Source organism: Chiloscyllium punctatum, chromosome 12, assembly GCF_047496795.1.
Source record: "Chiloscyllium punctatum isolate Juve2018m chromosome 12, sChiPun1.3, whole genome shotgun sequence".
NCBI lineage: Eukaryota > Metazoa > Chordata > Chondrichthyes > Orectolobiformes > Hemiscylliidae > Chiloscyllium > Chiloscyllium punctatum.
The window spans coordinates 59,156,931-59,181,328 of record NC_092750.1 but is presented as its reverse complement, the minus strand read 5'-3'; the positions used below and the strand labels follow the sequence as shown (position 1 = coordinate 59,181,328).

Here is a 24,398-nt window from a genome sequence, read left to right as displayed (position 1 = left end):
CCCTCCTCAAGTAAAGAGACCAAAATTGTACACAATGCCTTTTACAGTTGCAGCAACACTTCTTTACTTTTAAAATTTACTCCTTTAGCAACAAATGCCAAAATTCCACTTGACTTCCATATTGCCTACCGTACCTATATACTAGTTTTCTGCAGTTCATGCACAAGGACACCAGATCCCTCTGCACTGAAGTACTCTGAGGTTTCTCTCTATTTAGTTAAGATGCCTTTCTGTTCTTCCAACCAAAATGAATAACCTCACATTTGTCCACATTAAACTCCCTTGGCCAAATATTGCCTGATTCCCCTAACCTATCCATATCTACATGAAACATTTTAATTTTTACATTGAAACATATTTTCCCATCTATTTTATTCTCATCTGAAAATTGACCTTTAGTATCTTCTATCTCTGCATCCAAGTCATTAATACAGAGTGTAAATAATTGAGGCCCAAGAACCATATCTGTGGCACCCAACTAATTACACATTGTCAACCAGAAAAAGACCCATATATCCCAACTCTATGCCTTCTGTTTGTTAGCCAATCCTCTATGCAAACTAATGCATTATACCTAATGCCATGTGCATTGACCTTATTTGCAGTACCTTAAGTGTCTTCTGGATGACCAGATATACCATATCCATAGGAAACCCATCATCCACTTTGCCAGTTACTTTTTCAAAGAACTTAGCAGATTAGTCAAACACAATTTACCCTTCATAAAGCCATGCTGATGCATTTGCATTTTGACTTTCATTGGGTTTGGTGAGAAAAACATTTTTCTGCTGGTGCACGAGTCATGATCATTTAGATCTCGCTTAGAGTAATTTCTATTTAGGATAGAAATTACAAGCATGGAGATTCGCCCACTAGATGGATAGATAGATCCTTCAATTAATATTATTAAGTCAGAAATAAACATATTTTTGCTAAAGGAAGTCATTGGGATTTATGCAGCCAAAATGCATTGGAGTCAGGTATCATTTAGTAGTGGAACAGCCTTGAGATTTCCACTACTGAGTCTTGGTCAGGCTCCATTTTGAATATTGGATTTAGACACATTTTAAATTTTTTGTCACACTTTTGAATTAATGATGCTAAGCACGTAAAATGAAATCTGATCGTTTGTCAAAAATGAAACAAACTAATTCAATTCCCTGGTCTCCGATAGCAAACGTGGGACATGAATTACTCATTCTAAGGCATCATATGCTGTGTGTCCTTTCAGATATTTCTGACACTGCTATTACTTACCTGTTAATTAACTCACAATGAATATCTTTTCACACAATTTGCTGTTCATAGGGAACACAGAAATCCCGCCTGTTTGGGGTTCCCTCATTTTTTGTGTTTCTGGAGTTGAAGTAGGAGCTCTAAGATTAGTGGGTGGCACGGTGGCACAGTGGTTAGCACTGCTGCCTCACAGCGCCTGAGACCCGGGTTCAATTCCCGCCTCAGGCGACTGACTGTGTGGAGTTTGCACGTTCTCCCTGTGTCTGCGTGGGTTTCCTCCGGGTGCTCCGGTTTCCTCCCACACTCCAAAGATGTGCAGGTCAGGTGAATTGGCCATGCTAAATTGCCCATAGTGTTAGGTAAGGGGTAAATGTAGATGTAGGGGTATGGGTGGGTTACGCTTCGGCGGGGCGGTGTGGACTTGTTGGGCCGAAGGGCCTGTTTCCACACTGTAAGTAATCTAATCTAATCTATTAAACATTTATTCATCTACTGTTGAGTTCCCCAGTTGCGATCCGTACATCCTCATCCCAAGCTTACATTTGCTTTTTGCCTCTGCTGCTTGCCATTGTATAATCCTCAAGGTTTGTGTAAAGATTTATAGGTCGGGTGCAAGTAGCAGTTGTTGTGGGTATGTTCACCGAGTTGGGAAGTTGGTTTGTAGATGTTTTGTTCCTGCTGCTTCCAGTTGCCAGTTCCGGTTGTTCGTTGCAGTGATCAGTATATTGGTCTAGGTCAATGCAATCACTGCAATGAACAACTAGAACCAGCAATCAAAAACAGTGGGAACGAAACCAAATAAATTGCAACCGACACAATACAGTAGCGCTTCACAAGAGGCTCCATAGCACTGAGGACGTCACCCCGAATGGGGACGAAACATTTGCAAACCAACTTCCCAACTTGACGAACATACCCACAATGACTGCAATGTATAATCCTGTTTGGCAACCTTTCATCCTTGGTAACTGATGAGGTCTCTTCATTATTTGATTGTGGCCGAGACCTACATTATGACAAGAGGTAAATGGAGGAGTTAAAGCTAACAAATATTGTCAGTGGAAAATGATCAATGTGTTATTATTGCAGATTATTGACATCCATTCAACTACAGAAAATGCATATATAATGCAAATAATATTGAATATATCTATAGGAGAGATTATTAATGTGCATTGTTCGTTGTTCTATATAATTTATCTGCCAAAAAATTAGTCATCAGTAGTTTTTCCATCAAAACAACAACATATTTAGTTTTGTAAATTTGGCTCCTGTATCACTAGATTGATCCAATCTTGTTTATTGGTAAACCTGTTGTTTAACTCAGCTGAAAGAATACAAACTTGACAAAGAGACCAACAGCAAGCCAACAGAGGTTAGAAACATTTGAACTGCATAATTTATGAAGATAATGCTTACACTTACCAGGTACAGATGACTGAATTCTTGATAACACATAATAAATATTGAGACTATGGGCAAGTTATACTAAAGGAAAATAACTGCTAACAACTTATAAAGGAAAATGTAAGGCCAGGCCGCAAAACTGAGAAACTAATGAACATTGAAAATGTGTACAAAGTTAAAAATCACACAACACCAGGTTATAGTCCAACAGGTTTATTTGGAAGCATTAGAAGTTGTGGAGTATAAGATCATAGGACACAGAATTTATAGCGAAAGTTTACAGTCTGATGTAACTGAAATTATACATTGAAAAAGACCTGAATTGTTTGTTAAGTCTCTCATCTTTTAGAATGGGCATGCTGGTTTCAGTTCTTTCATATGTAAATTCCAGAACTTTCTTAAAGTTACATTCTCAAGTGAACTTTAACAATAGGTGCCATGTTGGCCCAGATAATGCATTGAAGGTGTGAGGCTGTCTGTGCCCCAACGTTCAGACTGAATCTAATCTAGAAAAGGGACTTACAGAATCTTACATGATTTAATGCAGTTTTTCAGCAAAATAAAATGTAATTCTGCAAGTACAAATTCACTCCACAAACGTATTATGCGTGCGCCGGGGTGTATGAGTGTTTGTGAGAGTGTGTGTGAGAGTGCTAAGGGATATCGCCAATAAATTCTGTGTTGTATGATCTTATACTCCACAACCACCTGATGAAGGAGCAGCATTCAGAAAGCTAATGCTACCAAATAAACCTGTCGGACTATAATCTGGTGTTGTGTGATTTTTAACTTTGTACACCCTCAGTCCAACACTGGCACTTCCAATTCTTTGAAAATGTGGAACTATTCCGGCCAATTGTTATCTGTAATGAGAAGCAACAGGTTCTAATGTTTGTGGGGTCTACATTTCATCAGATGTTTCTGTCATGATTAGAGCAGCACTTTGATAACTTTGTTACTTCAAGATCTTTATTGGTTTCCAATGGAAATGGTTTGTTTGGACACCTTTTACACAATCACATTATACAATATCATGTTATATTCAATACTACAGCCATCACAGTATACAGTGCAGCATACATTTACAATGTTCATACATGAATTATTCATTGCACTTATAACAGTGAGTTTTACAATCCTCCTTCCAAGTCCATGGAAGTCAGGTTCAGTTTAGGAAGTCACCTCATTTTCATACACAACATGTAAAAAGTCTACACAGATAACAACTGAATACAGTTTCTCAACGGCCTATATCAGCCAGCCACAAACACAAGATTTTTTTTGCCTTTTTTTAAAATAATTTTTTAAACAAGCACAAGTTGGCAGGATTGCTGGTATGTGATACCCACACCCAGTGGCTGTTTAGATAATCTGATGAGATTTACACACTGTACAAATATTTACAAAGAGAAACAAATATCGTCTTTAGCAGCCAAATCAACTGCATTAAAACGTTCAAACTTGAATAAAGTGGAGGCTGCACTGACTAAAGGCTCATCATATAGGGAGAATGGGGCTGACATAGGCAAACAAAGTGAGGAGGATAAAGATAGCATGTCTACCTTTTCCATTTTTCTGGACATATAGTCCGAATGGTCAAGAAATACAGGCACTGGAGCCATGAGAGAGACTTAACTGCTCTCAAATAGAACCTTGGGCATTTATTCTCTACTAAGCCAAAGACAATGAAACCTGCTGTAGCATCCTCATTATCACCCTGACTGAGATTTAGTAACTCTATCATAACCTAATAGTTCAAGGCTCCAGCTATTCACTTAACGTGTTCAGACTCCAATAGTTACATATAACTATTGTGCAAGTGCACAATATTGACCTCAGTAAGTTCCAAATACCATTCAATACCCATCTCCTCTAAATTCACCTTCTTTAAGGTTGCAGTGTAATATCTCTCTTCAAGAATGTGGTTCATTAGCAAATGAAGACAACAGATGAGCGCTGAGGTGAGATAGTAACACTTAGAGACTGGAGATGACTGCCAAGGTCTTGATAACGTTGAATGTCTGTGTGGCCTCTGTGGCAATCTGTGATTTGGTATTGTTAGTGGTGTTGTGAGGCCTGTGCTGTATTAAATTTTACCTGTTAAAGGGACATTTAGACAACAATTTCTAAAGGCATTTCATTCACACTGCACTCAATCTACAGTCTCATCTCAAAACAAGGAATACCTTTAATTTTTCAACTGTACATTGCATTTACTCACCAATAAACCCCAGAGTAATATTTAAAAACATGGAAAATAGGCAAAGATGTCCCTAATCTTTATAAAGAATCTGTTTCAAATAATCCCCATTAAATAAAAACTTTGTTAACCTATCTCAGTTTACACTTTGAAACCTGTTGTGTGCGCTTGATTTACATAGCTTTTTATAAACAATTACATCTTAATTCCATTCTATGGGATTGGTGGACAAAATTGCAATGCTGTCACATCATCTTGCACTACTTGATAGCTATTTTGCTATTCATAAAGTTCACTGATGGTCTCCAGTAGCAGTAATCCAGCAGTTCAGCATTAGCACACCAGATACACCTTTGTCAACTATCCACAACATTTAAGTCTGAGAAGTGGCATATTTATGATTTGCTCTTTAAATCAATGAGCATAGATTCAGCTCAGCCTGCACTGATAATCTATCAATTCAACCTCTCATGAATATTTGTCAAATATTCCATGTTCTTATATTCAAATATTCTGAACAGACAGTGTTCCCTGTTAAGTTGCCCCTGTTAAGAGATTAGAACTAATTGAGATCTTCATTTTAGAAATAGTTCTATGTTCTAATTTGAGTGCATAGAATTCTCTTATTCACTTTTCATTATCCATGCTGACAGTCTCAAATGTGTAATAGCTTGTTAAATAAGATTTGAATTTTTCTTGCAAATGCAATGGCTGCAAAGCTCTAATGAAGAAGCTCAGTCTTTCTAGTATTTTTAAGAAGGCGGCTGAATTCAATTTACTGACTTATTTTGTTTGAGAGATAATTGTGGACCTTCGTGGTGGGATGCAGGATAACAGTGGACTGTAATGTTTGGTTATGTATCTGTGTTCTTCATTCACAAATACCACACAAGAGAGGAAGTAAATCTTTGATTGCACAACCCTTAAAAACACCTAAAACCTAAATGCATCAAACTTCTTAGATAGTAAATCTCTTTTTTATAGCTTTCAAAATATACACCATCTCTCTTACAGAATTGTAAATAATTTTATGTACATTTTTAATGCTAGATACTCTGAAGTAAAATTTGAGTATTTTACAGAACCATATTATATTCCTCAATTTGATATATCTCTATATAAATATATATACTGCCAATTAGATTGTAAATGCATCCTCCTATGATGATACTTTTATACAGAAATATTACTGCATCTCCCAAAATGTTAGTGCCACCCTGAAGGGATTTTGTCTTAGGGTGCTCACTGAATACATGATTAGTCGCAAATAGCAATGTAGGTTCACACCAATTATTTTTCCAGAGTTGATTATTCATGCATTTACATACACTTGCACATACAAACATACATACAGGTTGACATCACAACATATGGAAGGTGCAGATAGCTTGCTGATTACGGGTGAAACGGCACAAAATGGGGAGGGAGCAGTAGTCAGTGAAACCATCCAGCCACCTAGAAAAAGTGACATGCCTAAGGCTCTATGCAATAACAGGGGTATTTAGGACTCTACTGATTGAATTTTAAATCTTGGGAAGGAGTCTGTAGGTCAACTCCAATAAACAGCCCCACTTTATTCAAATTCCTTTCTAGGTTTCTGCCAGCAAAGGGGTAGAACATCAGGTTGATGTTCTAAGGCATATGTCAAGTGTGATGATGTTCATTCATCAGAAAGTAGCTGACGGCAGAGGCATCTGGAACTTAGAGGATGACTGAAGATTGATCTCTAATTTGAAGTAGCATGGACGATGGATGATTTGGTGATATTGGTGTTGGAGTTTGTATAATTCCACTTGTTTCCAGATGGGGATTCATGATAGATGGGTGGTAGTCCAAAGAGGGAAGTGAAAAGGATCACAAAAATTAGAAAAACCTTACTGAAATCAAACATCCTACACATTAATCTTAAAACAAATCACCTACTTCTGGATGTTTGACCTTCAAGGCTCTGAGTTCAACATCCAAGTCTGACCATCTAAACTATAAATCAATGTTCTTAACCTACATTCCTCAGGTCAACTCAAACCTCACCTCAGCTTTCTCTGATTGATGTATGTGCATTTAATTTGCCTTTAGTATTTACAATGGAAAACACTTAAGCGCTTCTGTATCTGGGAATTATTAGTCTGGATTGTCATTCCATTAGCAATACAGCTGGAAGAGTAGAGAGTCAGATGTTTAGAATATGATGTATCCAGTTTAAACAGAAATGTCCTGCTCCAAGACTGGGAAATCTAATAGATAATGAATTGGGTTCCCCGAGTACAGCTGGAACTTCCTGGGTCGTGGCTTGCCAAGAGCAAGTGCATACGTTTAATATGGGAACATTAACAACTACAATACCAAACAGAATGGAGGGCAAGCACTGAATCAGCAAGTCATGCTCTAACCTGGAGACGAAGACACGCACAGTACTAATCCACTGCTTTAACGTGGCGATGCCTTTGGCAACGGATCCCGTCAAAGGTTCAACAACACCTCACTTGACAGGTCACGACAGGTAATGAGTTACACTTACAAACATTGCTTCTCAATATCAATAGCATAATCTTAATTTACGCCATTTATATATAACATGGAATTCAGTATTAAATATTAACACAGTTTTCTCATCATTGCATAGAAAATCTGAATTGGTAATTGTTTTCCTTCATCCTATTCTGATGAGTGGAAGCCCAAATGAATTGCACATTACCATAGGACCAGGGCAGAGGCAAGCTTTCTCTTCCACAGTTGTGCTCTTGTCAGCCTCCCACTGACCTATTGTTTCCAAAAGTACCATCCCTCCCTTTCTACCCCATACAAATCCAGTACTGCATAGCGGCAAGGAAAAATGCAGGTCATATACAAAAGAAAACAAAAATCTGTTTGAGGTATACAATAGAAAATTGGAATGATTAAGGCGGTTGCAAAATAGCGTATAGAAAAATACCAGGCAAACATATTAACGAGAAAACATTTATGTAGAGTACACTCACTGAAAATAAAAGAATGGAATAGCTTCTGATAGCTGCATGGCATGACTGGCCACGATGTCAGTCCAGGTGTCACCAGTTATATGGTCACTTTTAACACTTCTGGTCATTATGACCAGTGCTTGTGGTTCACAATCATTGAAGAATGCTAGATCCTGGGTCAGGGGCTGAGGACTGCCATCATACTCTAGAATGCCTCAAGGCCCACAATACTCTGCACACAAGAGTTGCACCTGCCCATCGCAAAAAATCAGCCGGAAACTGAACAAAAGACAGTGGAATGTTTGGGGAAAATGGAGCCTTTGCTCCCAGCCCTAAAAAAGGTAATAAGTTCACCTCAGGGAATTCTGGTCTATGAATACAGAAAAAACCTATGAAGATCAAAAGCTTTAGTGAGAGAAACTGGACTCTGTGCATACTCCAGTCTTTCCCTTCATGGTCCAAGGTAAGAGGACATTGAATAAACCCAGGCATAAGGAATTCCAAATTCTGCAAACATCATTCGGAGGTAAAAAGATTCCAAATATTCATCATGAAGCAGAAGGCATCCCCAAACCATCACTGGAAATTGTCATGTGATAGCCAATAGATGGAGGTTCTCAATTGCCTAAAAAAGGCTTCACTTCTAAAATTCCACCAAAACTAGCAGAAGATTCAAACTTTGTCAAAATTTGGCTTCCAATATTTAATTATGTGCCCATGTGTCATAGTATCCTGAGAACCAAGATATCAGATATCCTGAAACGCTGTGCAACACCCTCAATTCTTCAGGCAACCTGCAACAATGCTGACAGCACCGTCAGCTTTTGTGTAAACTCTTAACAAAGTACAGCGTTCCCCTTTGGATGCGTTTTCCTCTTCACATTGCATAGACAGACACTGACGAGCTTCACCTTACTATTTCCTCTATGGGACGACCAGAAAATCCTAAAAAGAAACAAAACAAAAAGCGAATGAGAAATAAAAGCAAAGCACTGTGAATGCTGGTGATTTGAAATTTTAAAAAAAGTGCTGGAGTAGAAGAGCTATATTGGTCTTGAAATGTTAACTGTTTCACCAGAGATGCTGTTAAGCCTGCTGAGTATATCCAGCACTTTGTTTTATATTTGAATGATAAACCATTTTGTATGTCATTATCTTCAAATAGGTGAGTGAGATGTAAATACAGTAATAATGTGTAGCTTCTGCCCAAAGTAAACTCTGAAGTGTGAAGACCTAAATTAGACTGATAAATATAACACAAAATTAGCTCATCTCACAGTATGTCAGGCTGCATCAGGAAAGATTCAGGCATCAACATAATTCTTGGATAACTTGTGATGTGACGAATACTACAAAAGTTACAAAATTGCTGATCATTACTTAAAGATTAGCTCGCAAGTGAGGTCACAGCAGAAACCTGCGAATTGAACTTAGTTTACCTAACAGGAGTGAGGGACGAACTAAAGGAAATTAAGTGAGTTGTGTTATTGATAGAAAGGTTGGGACAAGAAAGCTCTCAAAATCTGAAATCTTAAAACTCTTGCAACTTCAAATGTATGTAGAATAAGTAAAGGATCAGACAAAATAAGTGCAAGTGAGTGTTAGTCCCCAAAAATTAGAAAAAAAGAGAACAAACTGGAAATGAGGAAAAATAAAGCAACTGGGAAATTTGGCCCATTGTAGCTCTGTTAGTTTTAGATTAGATTAGATTACTTACAGTGTGGAAACAGGCCCTTCGGCCCAACAAGTCCACACCGCCCCGCCGAAGCGCAACGCACCCATACCCCTACATCTACCCCTTACCTTACACTACGGGCAATTTAGCATGGCCAATTCACCTGACCTGCACATCTTTGGACTGTGGCAGGAAACCGGACCACCCGGAGGAAACCCACGCAGACACGGGGAGAACGTGCAAACTCCACACAGTCAGTCGCCTGAGGCGGGAATTGAACCCGGGTCTCTGGCGCTGTGAGGCAGCAGTGCTAACCACTGTGCCACCGTGCGTCTTCAGATGGAACTTCCAAATTTGTTTACTATGCATTTTCTTGTATTGCTTAATAATCTTCTTCATCAAATAGAGGACCAAATCTCCTTCCAATGATATTATACCGCCTACTTCAGTAACTACCTTCTATATTTTTAAAACTTCAGTTGAGGTAAAAAAAAGCTTTCATTTGTGATAATCCTAAAGCCTTTGTTACCGATTTTCCAGGCACTAATTTTGGAACAAATAGTTCTGATATTCCAATAAATTGTAATTTGTCAATGTGATTAATACTTTATTCTCTTGGTTGTTCGCTCGTGTTATTAAGAGTTTGAGTTCATTTAAAGCTCAGCTACACATATCTCAACTTGTAGAAAGCCCTAATCAGCCATCACCCCCAGGGTTTGACGAAATATACTGGCTTCCATTCCACCAATTCTTCAATTTTTAAGATTCTCAGCCTTGGTTACAAATCATTTGATTGCCTTATCTCTCCCAGTACCTTCCATCTTCACAATCTTCTAAGATAGCTGCACTTATTAAATCTGACCTCTTGTCCTTGCACAATTTAAACTGCTCAGCTATTGACAGTCACGTCTTCAGCTGCATAGACTGGGTGCAAAAGAGTCAATTAATTCACTCGGAATTGTTGAGCTGACACCCTTAAATATCATTGTTATTCATCTTCTTAAATGGATTCCATGAGCCTCTGCACCCTTTCCTACATTAGGCCAGGACTGTTCCACTGTCCATCTTGCCTGTTTCCCCAAAGGCATGGGATCATTCTCTCCCGAGGACTCTATTTTCTCTCTCACAACCCAGGTTTTTAACCCTCATCCCCCCTGGCTTCAGCACCCACCAACAAATCCCTGCATTGGGAATCAGCACCTGTTGCCCCCATCGAGCAGGCGTAGGTTACGGTGTCATGCTGCCTGTTTGCTCTGCTGCTAATCCACTTGAAAGCCAAATCTGTCAATTAGTAGTCATGATGTGGAGGTGCCATTGTTGGACTGGGGTGTATAAAGTTAAAAATCACACAACACCAGGTTATAGTCCAACAGGTTTGTTTGGAAGCACTAGCTTCCATTACCCACCATGCACGTGGCAGCAGGTACTCATGACTTGGCCAACATTGTCGATCTCATGCACTGCAGGCAAGGATGCCCTGAGGCATGGTACATTGGTGAGACCGAGCAGAGGTGACAGCAACTGAAGAATGGACATCGCAAACAATCACCACCTCCCGGTCAGGCAACACTTCAGCTGTCAGGGACATTCGACCTTGGATCTCTGAGTGACCATCCTCCAAGGCGGACTTCAGTTCAGGCAACAACGCAAAATGGCCGAGCAGAGGCTGATAGCTAATTTCGGTACCCATGGGGATGGCCTCAACAGGACCTTGGGTTCATGTCACACTGCAGGTGACCCTACTGCACTACACACACACACGCACACCCACACACACACAGTCCTACAGACCCATACACTCATGCAGACCCTCTCTCATACACTCACAAACACACCCTCTCACAGACTTATACCCCTTTACACTCACACAGACACACACACAGTCAACTCCCCCAACCACCACAGACCGACATGCATCCGCACACGCACACCTAGACCCACATGCACGCACACGCACACGCACACACACACACACACAACATATAAGTTTGTGGGATGAATATGTACTTGCAGAATTACATTTTATTTTGCTCAAAAACTGCATTTACATGTAAGATTCTGTAAGTCCCTTTTTTCAAAAACAGAGTCAGTCTGAACACTGGGACACGGACAGACAGACTTTAACTCACACCTTTGATGCATTATCTGAGCTGACATGGCACCGGTTGTTAGGGCTCACTTGAGAATGCAACTTTAAAAAGAAAGTTCTGGGATTTACATATGAAAGAACTGAAACCAACATGGTCATTCTAAAAGATGAGAGACTTAACAAACAATCCATGTCTTTTCCAATATATCATTTAAGTTGCATCACATTAAACTTTTGCTATTAATTCTGTATCTTACGATCTTATACTCCACAATCATCTGATGAAGGAGCAGCGGTCCGAAAGCTAGTTCTTCCAAATAAATCTGTTCGACTATAACCTGGTATTGTGTGATTTTTAATTGTCAGTTAGGCTTGCTTCCTATAAGCAAACAAAGTCACAAATGGAAGTTAAAACTCCACTGCATGCAGGTGAATCCTGACTTCCAGCTTTCCTACATTCTACTATTCCACCCAGCTCCAATGGCAGCTGATAGGTCAGGCTAGTTAAGGTCCATTCCTATGTGTCTTTTTATAAAGCCAAGCAAGCTGTATGACTTTATTTATAGCTGTTTCAAATTGTCTTGCTTCTTTCCAAAATTGAACAATGGACACCCTCCCTCAACCCTCTTGCTCTCTTTGTCACACCAGTGTTAAAATTGTACAATTTAGCAAATATTGCTACTCACTAGCCATGACCTGGGATTGACACCCTGAGTTAGGAGTCTTGAATTTTTTTTAATTCCAAAAGCAAGATCAATAAGTTGAAATTTACAGTCCACACCCTGGCAAAGTATCTCTTGTATTTTGTTTCGAGGCTTTATGGCCACTGTTGGATATTTGCATAATTTCTTTTACATTCATTCATGAAATGTGGGCTTCACTGACTAGGCCATTATTTATTGCCCTTCCTTAATTGCACTGAATTCAAATTCCACTCTTTGCCATGGTGGGATTTAAACTCAGGTTCCAAGAACATTACCTACTCTCTGGATTAATCTTCCAGCAATAATGCCAACTAAACTATCACCTCCCCAAGTGATTCATTAATTCAGCATAGCCTGGAAATTAAAGTTCCAATTTTCTTACCTAGATGGCTCAATAGCAACACTATCTTCTTTTCTCTCCTCACATCTAGTGTTGTGAGAGGGTGACATTACGTTTGCCTCCACTGCTACGTTCCCCTGGAACTGGTCACTATACTGAGGCCAAGGACTATAGCTTGACAGGGAAGACTCGATATCAAGCATGGTAGTCTATTCTTGGTAACTGCCATAAGTGTACTGGAAAGATGTGCAATTTGATAAATAACCTGTTTGCTACATTATTAATGCACCTTCTATGGTTATCTATTCTTGGAATAGGATTTGAAAATGGAGTTTCTGGCTCAGAGGCAGGGATGCTACCCATTGTACTATAAATCCCCTCAAAATATTGGTGCACTATTAATCAGAATGAAAGATCATTCATAGTAGGTGCCAAATGACAAATGTGGTGAACTATCCTGAAGTTACTTCACATCAGCTCTGGTGAAGAGTCATCTAGAATTGAAACGTTCGCTTGCTCTCTCCATGGATGCTGCCTGACCCGCTGTGAAACCCAGCATGTTTTGTTTTCAGTACAGATTCCAGCATCTGGTTCTACAATTGGGTGAACTGTGCTTGATTATATCTATTCAGCTTCCACAACCTAAATAGCTTCCAATTTCACAGCACACTAGGAGATAAGATCAAGATTGAATTTAAGAAAAAAAAACAAATTACAAAACTACTTTGTGCAAGATAATTTAGAGGCTACTTTATAATGAGAATGAGTATGAGAATTAGAAGGAGCTGCTTGACTCAGGAATCCACAGTGGCCTGGAGGGAGGCCACAAGAATCACTGATACACTTCTCCTTTACTCATTAAGGGTAAATCCAACTTATACTGATGGAATATACTTTTTCTCCTTTCATCAACTGTATACGTTCCAAGTGTAACTCACAAGTAACATGAACTAAGCAATTATATTGCCAATAAATGGATTGTTGCACTTGACAACAGTGCTAATGCTGAATTGATTTATCATGGTTGCAGGGTTCACCTGTTACATTTTACAGCCTTGTATTTAAACCTGCCAGTATTCTGCCTCACTGCATTTCCCAGTTTGTCATATGGAATGCCTCGAGAGAGCTTTATTAAACCCTGCATTGGAATGCATGAAACGGTTTATGATGGGAGAGAAGTGGCTGAAAGGATTTCTGGAAGAATCAGAAACAGGAGCCAAATAATTTTGTATTTTTCCAAAATATTCATATCTTCAGCAAAGCATCATTAAAAGCTCAACAAAGACACTGAACAAACTTTACTGAGCCCTGACCAAGACCAATTCCACCTATGGGCCTAATTTTTGTTTCTGTCTCTAAGTGAATTAATGTCCAATTTAAATTTTCACCTTCAAGGTTCTACATGGCTCTCATCCCACCAATAAAACTTCTGTACATTTTCTTCTGTCGTTATGCAAGGTTGCTTAATTCAAATTATTTGTTTACTTCTTTTATTATTTCTTTCATTAGGCATCATTGCTAAGGCCAGCATTTGTTGGTCATTCCTAATTACTCCAGAATTGCGCATGTCAGAAGGCAGTTAAAAAGTCAACCCATATTGGCTTGGGGGGTGGGGGGCGGTGGTCAGGAGTCACACAAAGACCTGACCATTTAAATGAATCATACAGCAAAGCATTTAAATGAATCATACACCAGTCCATGCCAAACATAATTCCAAATTAATGTAGTCCTACCTGCCTGTTCCTAGCCTGTATCCCTCCAAACCTTTCCTATTCATGTACTTATCTAAGTGCTCACAATCACCACTTCCTCAGGAACTTCATTCCACACATGAACCATCCTCTGTGTAAAGAATTTGTCCCTCATGTCTTTTTAAAATCTCTCTCCTCTCTGCTTAAAAATATGTCCCCTAGTTTTGAAATTATCCATCCCAGGGAAATAAAAACATTCCCTTAATGCTTTCTATATCCCTGTTTAAGATCACTTGTCAACTTCCTACGTTCCAGTGAAACAAGTCCCAGCCTATCCAGCCTATTTCTTTATAACTCAAATCTTCCACACCTGGCAACAACCCTCTCTAGCTTAATAAAATGGCAGATTTCTATTCCTGAAGGGTTGAACTAGATGGGATTTTAACATATTCCTATTGTTTACATAGGATTACATATTCTTATTGGGCTAGTTTTTTTTATTGAATTAAAACTTCACCAACTGGAATTCAAACCTGTGGGTCTGGATTACTTGTCTAGTGACATTACCATTTTGCTGACATCTTCCATAGTGCAAAACAACTTTGTTTTAGTTTAAATTCCTTAGTTTGAACCACTGAACAAATCAGAACAGAAGTGATTTTACAGAAATGGGTTATAAATTGTATGTCAAATGGAATGTTTTATTACTTACACCTACTACTCTTCCCACATAGTTGTTCTTAGAATAATCTTAAAGATAAGACATGAGGGCACCAATGCTTTTGAAAGTTGATTTTCAATGTCAATTTCTATGGATTTGGAATAAGAAACTTAACATTTGACCTGCCTTTTTGGATTTTTCTTCCTTGACTCTTCTCTCATTTTCAAATCTCAAAACATTTACTTTTGATCACAGGTCACATGTAGGTCAGAGAAGAATGGTAGATTTCTTCCTTTAAACCAGACGTGTTTTTATGATAATTGACAGTCATGGTTACCGTTAGACTAGCTTTTTTTATTCTAGATTTCTTTAACCAAATTCACATTTCGCCATCTGTGGCTGTGGTGAGATTTGAACCTTTGTCCTCAAAACTATAGCCTAGGATTCTGGATTACTCATCCAGACAACATTACCATGACATGAGTGGAATCTACAATAGTGGAGGCAATGCTGCTGTGAAAGCAAACATTTAATTATAGCTTACAGCTAATAAGTACATGGTTCTGTTCTTGATGTTTTGTTTTGGTGGCATAGAACAATAGAGTTAGCAGTGTGAGAAGAAAGTTCTTGGGAAAGAAATACTGAGCTTAAGGTGGGAAAGGATTCGTATTCAACAGCAGCACTTTGTGTAGCACTTTAGATTTAGTGTCCTAACACTCTTCACATGAGCATTATCAAACATGCAGGAGAGAAACCATTGTGATTCTTTAAATAGTAATGAGTGAAATCAGGTAATGAGAAAACAGAAAATGGATGGCATGAACTAGAACTAGAGGGAATGAGAAGGGGAAGCTGAGAAATTTCAGAGAATGCTGCAATTTCAAGGCTAAGATAAGGGAGAATCTTAAAAGAAGCTTGATCCAGAGGGCTAAAAGTGACAGTGCAGCTTAACAGATGCTATTGACGTTTTAATAAAGAAGATCGTGAATTCCTTGTTGGAACTGGTGAAAGTCTAGGCAGAATATTCAAGACGACAACTGGAAATGGGTTAGGAGAAAGCTGGTTGTCATTACATTCTAGGATAATACTGGAATTGTGAGCAATTTTAAAGGTGACAGCAGGACCTGATAGGTTTATGTGATCCATTTATGTCAATTTCCTTTGGATTTAAGAGACATAGCAGGGGATAAGCCAGGGTGAGTAATAGTTTTAAAGTGGACTGGGGCATCAAATGAACGTCAAAATTGTGATTAAAAAGATCGGCAGTGGATCATTATGAACAGAAAACCAAATGATAGACAACTGGGATTTGAAGGGAATAGCAAGAGAGGTCTTTCCAAGCTAGACACAGAAGGAAGAGTAAACTGGTAAGTGACCAGAAACAGTCTTTCTATTGTACCAGTAGTAATTTCTGAAGCAGCATTGCGCACAGTCTCTGAATAGGACCTTGCTCCATTCTGGCTTTGCAGCTTCCACCTGAAAACTGAAAAGTTGTGAGAAATTAAAACTGCAAGGGACGACATACCCAATTTTCAAGCTGCAGCTTATTGTGCCTCCGATAACATTAGCATTCTTCTAGATGAAGATATGCTTTGGGTGAACTAATTGAAGGTGTGCCTGGAGGGCCACCTACAGATCTAAGTTACTGGTGCAAAATAAACCCTGCTGCATAGTGACTGCGTATGATAAGCCTTTAAAGTTTCATAAGACAGTGTGAGTGGAAGAAAATGTATGGGCTGTGCAAAATTTGGACAGCTAATAAGTAAGTCGCACTGGACAGATGTACTTCAGCTGATTTTCTGAGGTCTGACAATGTCTTCCTAATCAGATCTGCAGAGTATTTGATTCACTACTAAAATGTATCATTGCCTGCTGCCAACCACTGTGCATTGCCAATCTTTGTGCCAATCCGTTAGGTTGCCAGAGTGACATGATCCTCTGGCATACTTGCTCAATTAGTTCCCGAAGCAACATCTTTTTGTTCACATCCTCTGGAAGATAATCTTCTCTCTCCTAAAGCAAATTCAAGTGCAATGTTTTATCCAGTTGCCCTGTCATATAATTATGCCGTTTTTAAGTTGGTGCTGCAGCACTTTAAATCCTGCTGCACCATCAGGTCCTTGAACAGTAAGTTTACAGTTTTATAATGAGACTGACCCAGCATGATCAGCACTCATTCAATCAATTGGGTGATATTCCTGCTACTTCTGATCAAGTACAAACATGACACAAAATACGGCTTGATTGTTCCTGTAGGATATGATAACAGCTGGAAGCAACATATTAATAATTCGCCTGTAGCAACACTTCACAAGAATACATTTTAAAAAGCCAGACTCAGGACTTTAATTAGCAATGGGCATAGCCTGTTGAGTTTTGGTAACAAAATTTATAAAATTAGTGGGAAAGCTGTAAATGAAAATGCTCCCAAAATCTTTCAAGTCACTACAGTCCACACAAATACAAACACTTTGATTAACATGTTTGATGCAGAGGAGGGTGCAAAGAATCTGCTGATTGCTTCCTCACATTCAGCAGATGAGAAATATCATAAATGTTGTAACTTTGAAATTGAATTTTTGCCCTCAGTACGATGAAATCAGTGCACAAGGTTAGAACATCTTCACAATCATTGATAGACTCAAGGTCAGGTGGCACATAAGTGATAAACAGATTTAAGTTTGCTCTACTCTGTCCCTCAGCCATACTTTCAATCTGCTCTTGAAAGAAACTGCATTTCAACAAGAGAAAAAAAAAGACAAATGTGAATTAAAGGGCTAGTTTCATTTCAGCATTTTCAATGTACCAGGACAAACATTTACTTCAAGCAACAGTTCATTTTTAGTGTCAGAGTAATACAGCATTGAAACAGACCATTTGGTATAACTTGTCCATGCTGACCAGGTTCCCAAACTTAATTAGTCCCATTTGCCTGCATTTGACCTATATCCCTCTAAACACTTGCTATCCATGTATCTGTCCAAATGTCTTTTAAATGTTGCAATTGTACTTGCCTCTACTACTTCCTCTGGCAAGTCGGTCCATACACGCACCAACCTCTGTGTGAACAAGTTGCCGCTCAGGTCCCTTTTGAATTCTTCCCCTCTAACCTTAAACCTATGCCCTCTAGTTTTAGTCTCCCCTACCCTGGGGAAAAAGATCTTGGTTAATGACCATATCTTCTCTCATGATTTTATAAATCTCTGTAAGGTCATCTCTCAGCCTCCTATGCTCCAGGAAAGAAAAGTCCCAACCTTTCCAGCCTCACCTTATAACTCAAACCATTCAGTCTCGGTAACATCCTTGTAAATCATTTCTGCACCCTTCCTTGTTTCATACTATGCTTCCTAAAGCAGGGCATCTATTTCATTTGAGCATTAATTTTAAAAATCCAGTCAACAGACAAATCCCTTTCAGGGAGCAGGCTCACATAATAAGTTATTATTAATGCAATAAGCATTTGCAGAAGCCTTGATTTAAAGAGATTCTGTCTACTGGAAAGATTCATTGGCAAACTCTGATTTGTTTGGGGAGGGAGAACCTTTTCAAAATAAAATCTTTGTGCTGTTTTTCTCACAATTGCATCTTCTGAAAGTGTCAAGATTATGCATACAACTTCAAATTATGTCATCACACTGTCCCACTGAAGCAAGCAAATATAAGGTTGCTGAGCACTTTTTCAGATGTCAATGCAAATTTAAAGAAAATCATTTGTTTACTAAAATAAAACTATGCTCCATTGAAAAATGTAGTGGATTTTGACGCATTAGGGTAACTTTGAAATCTTAACAATTAAACAAATTATTATTTTTTATATGCCAGGTCCCATTGCGCAGCTTGTAGAATTCTTGCAGGTACTGTTTATGCTATCACGCTCAACTTTAGATTTTTTTTAAAAAGCTGCATAACAGGATTTCCATACAGCTTTATTTTTAACTGGAGTGTTGCTTACTATTACGTTCTGTTCCATGCTATGTGTCAGCAATCACTTTAATTTGCTGTTCTTACACAGCTGTCTTGATCAACTATTTCTAACTATCATATGCAGGGTGCGTCAGAGTTTCCCTCCTCATCCTGGATACCTACCAGGGTAAAGCTTTATCAGTGGCTGCCCTTGGACTTATCCAGCAGTGAGTAGAGGATGGAAGTGACAGCACTGCCACTGAGCTTTGTACTGTCTGCATATGCACTGCCAAGCAAAAGTCATAGGATAATGATCAGACGTTCAGGCAGTGTTTTCCCATTCATCCAGAGGCCACTCAGACTAACAACAGTTTACTAAATGCTCCACACTGACCACTGAACGCAGAACTTCTTTGACTGGTTCATGGTCATAGCTTATTCAAGTAACGTAGCTGGGACAGGAGGTGGCAAGTTTTGGGAGTATGGAGATGAGATTATATGGCTATCATTTGCTCAGATGACTGTGTAGATTATGGCACTGCAGGTCATTTACTTCACAGTACTGACTATTTTAAAAATCAGAACTTTGTGACAAAAACATAATAGAATTGCTGAAAAGAATAAGTGCATGGGTATGAATCACTTCTTTTAATTCAAATTTTAATTTTGCAGGAAGATATATTCTATCTTCCTCTGTTTTAGCCCAACACCTGTCTGTGACATGATCATTGCACTTATTTTTGCACAGTCTCAAACAGCTGAGATTTTCATTTTGTAAATGTGGTGAGGGGGTGGGAGCAATGTTGTAAGGATCCAAATTGAGTCATTATCAACTCAACACCTTCACCCACCAGCTCCTATCCTGATAAACAGTTTTGGTACTGGCAGATGATGTGAGGGAGAACAACAACAGTGCTTGCTAACAAACTCTATGCTAAGCAGCGTTGTAAATCTTATCATAATTCACCCTTGCTGAGGTCAGAGTTATTTCCAGTTTGCTGTGAAGAAAGGAAGCAACTGTGGTTTTCACCTGTTGATGTACAAACATCTAGCAGCAACACCTGAACATTTGCTAATTATTTATCCAATTGATTTTAATGTTCTGCTCCTGAGTTAATACAAGTAATTGTTCTCCCAGCCCCAAACAATTGCGGCTATGAAGCTGAGGCAGCACTGCAATGTGAAAACGGATGCAATATTTTGTTGACAAGATTAAAATGTTTCTTGAGTAGGCAGTATGTCTGTAGAGTTACTTCTGTCGCATCAATATCGGGTACTGACCCATACAGTTTGAAGCTAGGATAATGGGCATGTATCTTGCAACTCACTGCTTCAAGAGCTTTCCATTAGGTTCTGCTTTCCCTACACCACTGAAACTTTCCTCACCAGTTATAAATCAATAGCCATCTCTGAGTGTACTATCCTGTCTCATTCTTCTCACAGACTGCAATTATTAACATGACTGACCTCATGCAATGCCATCTTCTGTTTCCTCCTTAAAAATAAATCACTTTTTTGACTGAACTTTTGATCATACCTCCACAACATGAATCATTATTTCTGTTGAGCACCAAGCTTCATTCCACCTCCGGGAAGCGCCTTTGGATATTTTACTATGTTAAAGCCAACTTCATACTTCCCGACATTATAACTCATCTGTGATCTTTTGCCAACTTATGTAACCTGTCAAGATCTCTTTGCCATGAATGAAAGAAAACTACAGTAAATGCTCGAAATCTGAAATAGGAAGTGCTGGAGGAACTCAGCAGGTCCAACAGCATTTGTGGAGACAGAAACAGAGTTAACATTTTGAGTCCAAGCTTCACAACAGGAGAGGAGAAGTGAATCTTCATTTGTGTTGGCTATTTGTAACTTGTATTAATTTTTCTTTTACTCTAACTGCAAGGTTGAACAAGATTTACTGCTGTACCTGACCAATCATTACCTCCCTTATCAGACTCCTTATGTCCAATTCTAGTCCTATCTTACTATGTAACATGTTGCTGCACACTGGGCATCCCTGGCACTCACACCATCTATAAAAGCCCATTCTGCTCCCAAACTATACTATCCCCACAGCTGACTTTCACAGTTCTTGACATTTGCCCCAGACATGGCAGATAAGGGAAATTATCAGAGTTGAAAAATGTGGTGCTGGAAAAACACAGCAGGCCAGGCAGCATCTGAGGAGCAGGAGAATCGACGTTTCGGGCACAAGCCCTTCTTCAGGAATGAGGCTGGTGTGCCAAGCGGGCTGATATAAAGGGTAGGGGGGGAGGGAATTTGGGGGAGGGGCGCTGGGAATACGATAGGTGGAAGGAGGTGAGGGTGAGGGTGATAGGCTGGAGAGGGGGTGGGGGCAGAGAGGTCGGGAAGAAGATTGCAGGTCAAGAGGGCGGTGCCGAATCTGGCGGGTGGGACTGAGATATGTTGGTGGGGGGGGGGGGGGGGGGGGGAGGAAAATGAGGAAGCTGGAGAAATCTATATTCAGGAAGGTTCCTAGGCGGAAGATGAGGCGCTCTTCCTCCAGGCGTCGTGTGGTCAGGGTCTGGCGGTGGAGGAGGCCAAGGACCCTGCATGTCCTTGGTGGAGTGGGAGGGGGAGTTGAAGTGTTCAGCCATGGGGTGGTTGGGTTGGTTGGTGCGGGTGTCCCAGAGGTGTTCCCTGAAACGTTCCGCAAGTAGGCGGCCTGTCTCCCCAGTGTAGAAGAAACCACATCGGGTGCAATGGATACAGTAAATGATGTGTGTGGAGGTGCAGGTGAATTTGCGATGGATATGGAAGGATCCATTGGGGCCTTGGAGGGACGTGAGGGGGGAGGTGTGGGCGCAAGTTTTGCACTTCTTGCGGTTGCAGGGGAAGGTGCCAGGAGTGGAGGTTGAGTTGGTGGGGAGTGTGGACCTGACGAGGGAGTGGTCTCTCTGGAACGCTGATAGGGTGGGGAGGGAAATATATCCCTGGTGGTGGGGTCTGTTTGGAGGTGGCGGAAATGACGGAGGATGATATGATGTATCCGGAGGTTGGTGGGATGGAAGGTGAGGACCAGTGGGGTTCTGTCCTGGTGGCAATTTGAGGGGCAGGGTTCAAGGGCAGACGTGCGGGAAGTGGAGGAGATGTGGTGGAGAGCATCGTCGACCACGTCGGAGGGGAAATTGCGGTCTTTGAAGATGGAGGCCATTTGGGTTGGTCGGTAGTGGAATTGGTCCTCCTGGGAGCAGATGCAGCGGAGGCGAAGGAATTGGGAATACAGGATGGCGTTTTTACAGGGGGCAGGGTGGGAGGAGGTGTAATCTAGGTAGCTGTGGGAGTCGGTCGGTTTGTAGTAAATGTCTGTGTTGAGTTGGTTGCCCGAGAGAGAAATGGAGAGGTCTAGGAAGGGGAGGGAGGAGTCTGAGACAGTCCAGGTAAATTTGAGGTCGGGGTGGAAGGTGTTAGTAAAGTGGATGAACTGTTCAACCTCCTTGTGGGAGCACTAGGTAGCGCCAATACAATCATCGATGTCGCGGAGGAAAAGCTGGGGGATGGTGCCAATGTAGCTGCGGAAGATGGACTGTTCCACATATCTGACGAAGAGGCAGGCATAGCTGGGGCCCATGGCTACTCCTTTGGTTTGAAGGAAGTGGGAGGATTGGAAGGAGAAGTTGTTAAGAGTGAAGACCAGTTCAGTCAGTCAAAGGAAGGTGTCAGTGGAAGGGTATTAGTTGGGTCAGTGGGAGAGGAAGAAGCAGGGGGTTTGGAGGCCTTCGTGATGGGGGGTGGAAGTGTATAGGGACTGGATGTCCATCGTGAAGATAAGGTGTTGGGGGCCAGGGAAGTAAAAATCATGGAGGAGGTGGAGGGCGTGGGTGGTGTCCCGAACGTAGGTGGGAGTTCTTGGACTAAGGACAGTGTTGAGGTAACTAAGGGGGACAGGACAGTGTTGAGGTAACTAAGGGGGACAGGACACTTTCCAAGGGAAATTATCATCCTACTTTATAGGCTGGGACCTTGAGATCCTGTTCGGTGGGAAGGTGCAGAAACAGGACATCCTCCTTCCTCACCACCAGGAGTATAGGCCATGACATAGATCATGCCAGCATCTTCAGATATTGCCAACCACTTTAGTGTAGTTCCAACTATTTAGAAGAATGAACAGCACAAAATGAAGGTCAATGTCTTTTTCCACTCCATTAAGTACCACTATCCTTGCTCCTATACCTCACACTCATTCTATTTCCTCTGCTGTGTCTACACCTTACCAGGGCTCATTCTTTACCATTCCTCCTATTGCCTGTAACATCTTCCTTCTCTCACTGTAACCAACCCCAATCCCCCAAATCACCAATCCTACATGCCCTTCTGCACCACCTAAACACCATTTTGGGACACTTCCCACCCTCTCCAGAAGTGACTGCTGTGCCACCCCATCTCATCTCCCTTAATACCGTCAATGCTGTCATTCCAGAAGGACAGTGGCCCTCTACAGGGCAGTAAGAGTGAAGATGAGTGGTGGACTGACCAACATTTGGCTCCTCACCCCTTAAGTGGAGAACAACTTGACTCTGACCGCTCTGAGTTGCTGGCTGACCATGCCTGAGCACCTGGACTGGTATCAGAAGGTTCCCTTGACTGACTGTGCCAGGATCCCCCTAAATAAAGGCTGCCTCCTTTGGCTTTCATAAGGCCTGCTAATAGCCATGACAAGCTTCCTAGCTTTGTGTCTGTGCTAAATGCCATGGCAGGACAGATGTCATATAAGCCTGCTCATTCTTGTTGAGGGAGGCAAAGCATAAAAAGGCAAGGCAAAGCAAGAATGAATGAAGAACCTGGAGATGCAGCCTGGACCAGTCAATGAGCTGGGTTGTGTCCCTGAGTGGATTCTGTCCTTGCTGCAACAGTACAATGATAGTTGCCAGTGCAGTCTGAGGTGTAGCACTAGATTAGAGAAGTATCCTGTAAGTGGACTGGAGATGTGCTATAAGGGTCCTTAGAGGCTGGGATATGTCGATTGGTAATGTCCATAGATATGGGATGTGTGAGGCTAGTGCTTATTGGTGAGATATTGGTGCCCAGTGTTCAACACAGACGTTGACCAAAGCAAGAAGTAAGCTGAAGTCACCAGGTACTCGCTTTGATTTCCAGATTGGGATTTTGTGATGTCTGGTAAGATGGGAAGCTGAATATTAATGAGGAGAGTTATGCTGTAAATAATGTCTTGAACAAATATCAATCCCCTTTAATTGGTAGCTCACTGCCTTGTGACAAAATTTGCCTTGCCATCAACAAAAGGTGGCACAAGGCACTTCTGATGTTGAGAATGGCCTTTCTGGACTTAGAATCATGGAATCCATACAATGCAGAAAGAGGCCAATCGACCCATCAAATCTGCATGGACCTTTCAAAGAGCATCCCACCCAGGCCAAGAGTATTTGGATTTAAAACATTAACAGTGTTTCTCTCCTCACAGATATGCCAGATCTGCTGAATTTCTCCAACATTTTCAGTTTTTATTGTCTATCATTTTGCAGCTTCATATATCTCCCCCACAGCTCAGTC

At 40.6% G+C, this 24,398-nt stretch overlaps 1 protein-coding gene across 8 annotated transcripts in view; it reads right to left on the bottom strand.

Annotated features, from left to right (window-relative positions):
- Nucleotides 1-3,585: 3,585 nt before the first annotated feature.
- LOC140483865 (protein bassoon-like) overlaps nucleotides 3,586-24,398 on the bottom strand; it is a 645,800-nt gene continuing 624,987 nt past the window's right edge. For all 8 annotated transcript variants that reach the window (XM_072582636.1, XM_072582635.1, XM_072582637.1 and 5 more), the window contains one exon: nucleotides 3,586-8,745. The gene's annotated coding sequence lies outside the window, so the exon portion shown is untranslated. The remainder of the gene's footprint in view (nucleotides 8,746-24,398) is intronic.